This window comes from Hippocampus zosterae, chromosome 2 (assembly GCF_025434085.1).
Source record: "Hippocampus zosterae strain Florida chromosome 2, ASM2543408v3, whole genome shotgun sequence".
NCBI lineage: Eukaryota > Metazoa > Chordata > Actinopteri > Syngnathiformes > Syngnathidae > Hippocampus > Hippocampus zosterae.
Window position 1 is genome coordinate 37,085,914 of NC_067452.1, and position 3,109 is coordinate 37,089,022.

Here is a 3,109-nt window from a genome sequence, read left to right on the forward strand (position 1 = left end):
CCAGCGTTCAACAAATGAACTTGGGCCAGCCCGTGAATCATTTCCCCGTTAACTGAATTGAGATGTGGTTAACAGACTTGTCGATGAAGGATATGCGATGACATTGATGTAAACGGCGCGGAACGATATGGGAAACGTTACAAATCCAAAACAAGAGAACGACAACAAGTGGAGAGAGTTGGCTCTCAATATGCGTGCTGACACTGGTGACGTGACTCGCTTCATGGATGATGTCACAGTAGTGTGAGTGTGTGTGTGTGTGTGTGTGTGTGTGTGTGTGTCAGTGGAGGTACTGTGATTGCATTGAAACAGCTGGTTGGGGGATTTGGGAGCTGCTGCTTTTCCTGGTGTCCCGCGAGATGTGTCTGGTTCTTAGCTTTGGCTACAACTCCACATACTTACTTCCGCCCACAACATTACAAAAAATAAAATAAAGAAATCAGGCTTCACAATTTCCCATTTTGTTTTCTTTTTACACATTAATTAGGGCACACAAACCACTTGTTTTGTTTTTTTAAAAAATAGCATAAATTATGAATAGAACAAAGAACAACACAAAACAAGCAAGGGGGAAAAGTGCATGTTAATGTATCCACCACATCTCATGATACTTATTCCTCATTGTTGCTTTTGTCATGTCTTTTTGGATAAGTCTGGTATTTGAAGGTTAGATCCAGGCTGCTTCCCTGAGTTATCAAGAAAACGCACCACAATGTCAACACTAAGGGCTACGTGAGTGGAACAAAGTCGGAATTTAATCGGTGCTGCCGTACGGCCGCTGGAATGGCAGCAATGAGCTAGCAAAGTCCCTGAAATATTCCTGGGGTAAAAATAAAAAAAAGTAGATTGTGTTTTTATTTTATTTACTTTTTTTTTTTGTATATGATGCCTTTTTTAACTTCCAAAAATATTGGAGAGAGAAACGTTTTCAACAAAAATCAAAACAAAATAGCAAACTCCAGGGAAGAACAGCAGGTGTGTGAAGTGCCTGATATGTGTTGTATTCCTAGTCAACAATTACGCGTCATTCTGTGGCAGTGACAAGTCACATGTTTTGAGGTATATTTTTTTTCTTGTATGGACAAAAAAAAAATAGAAACAAATGCATCTGTTTATAATAAAGTGCTAGACACGAGGGAATTTTCCAAACTTGGCAGACTGCTGCTGCTGGTACGGCTAATTAAAGACACTACATACAAAGAACCAAAAAAAAAAAAAAACAAGAGCAAGGGTAAAACTTTTAATACTTCAAGCAACATGAATATTTGTGCTAAACTGAATGCGGGTGGAAAATAAGCTCGGCCTGAGGTTGTAGTTGACAGAGCCCAAAGACATGACATGGGGGAGGAGCTGGCGGTTGGGGGCAGGGATTGTATTTTAGTCATAAAATATATTCACAAAGCACTCATTTGTGGTCCCAAATAAGAATTTCGTTTCAACGCCAGGAAGGACTTCTCTGCAGCGCAATCATAAGTACTGACCTACATTTACCAAATATATTTGAATATTCATTATGTTTCCTGGCGGCCCGGTAGTCCAGTGGTTAGCACGTCGGCTTCACAGTGCAGAGGTACCGGGTTCGATTCCAGCTGCGGCCTCCCTGTGTGGAGTTTGCATGTTCACCCCGGGCCTGCGTGGGTTTTCTCCGGGTGCTCCGGTTTCCTCCCACATTCCAAAAATATGCATGGCAGGCTGATTGAACACTCTGAATTGTCCCTACGTGTGAGTGTGAGCGTGGATGGTTGTTCGTCTATGTGTGCCGTGCGATTGGCTGGCAACTGATCCAGGGTGTCCCCCGCCTACTGCCCGAAGACAGCTGGGATAGGCTCCAGCACCCCCCGCGACCCTAGTGAGGATTAAGCGGTTCGGAAAATGGATGGATGGATGGATTATGTTTCCTTTTTTTTTCATTTCGTAGCATTTCTCTTGGCTCGACGACTGCCGGGCGGCACGGAGATTGACTGGTTAGCACAGGGTTCGATTGCGGCTCTGGCCAACCTGTGTGGAGTTTGCATGTTCTCGTGCGAGTTTTCTCCGGGTACTCCGGTTTCCTCCCGCATTCCGAAAACATGCGTGGCAGGCTGAGTGAACACTCTAAATTGTCCCTCGGTGTGAGTGTGAGCGTGGATGGCTGTTCGTCTCTGTGTGCCCTGCGATTGGCTGGCGACCGGTTCAGGGTGTCCCCCGCTTACTGCCTGAAGATAGCTGGGAGAGGCTCTACCCTGCCTGCGACCCTTGTGAGGATAAGTGGATAAGTAAATGGATGGATGGATGGACTACTTCCACTACCTGCATGTTGAATATGTCTTTGTCCAATCAGAGTTCAGCCTCTCTGTGTTGCCATGTCAACCTTATCCGCCTCCAGAATCTGTCCTGATGACCGATGCAACTGGATCTATATTAGCAATGGGGTTGTTTGCTGAACCAATTACATTTCAAATTCAAATCACAGGGCCACCTAAGTGGCCCGTAGTCATGTCAGCATCTTTCCGCCCCCAGATTGGTTTGACTAGCCAAACGTGTGTACAATGATTATAATATTGAATAATCAGCCTCTCATTCAACTACAAAGCGTTTTGTCATGCAATTACAGAAATAAATGAAACATGACAGCGGTAGGATTAAAAGGTGGATGAAGTCGGTTAAAGCCTCACTGAGAGGTACTTAAACAACAGAGGTACTTAACACGTCTTAAACAAGGGTGCCAATAAGTACGGAGGCTGCTGTATGTCCATATTGTGGCTACAATGGACTTTTTTCTTGGTTCTGTTTTCCACCCATGTCATGTCTGGTGCTCTGTATTATTTCTCTCCCCAACACTTGGAGAAGCTACAACAGTCTTCATTTCACCATACATGACCTGTCTAAGAAGGAATACCCCCCCACCCCCATAAAAACCGCCAGGGCTTGGGTTAACGGTTAACCCAAACTCGAAGGGTTGTTATCAGCAAGCGAAAACAGAGAGCGTACTTGAATTAGCCCTTAGGACTGAGGGGGAGTCAGGGGAGCAGCCTCAAATCTTTTGGAGGGGGTTAGTATGAGCAGGAATTTCTGTTTTCGCATTCATCCACATTTATTTCAAAAACGGATGCGTGTGTGTGTGTGTGTG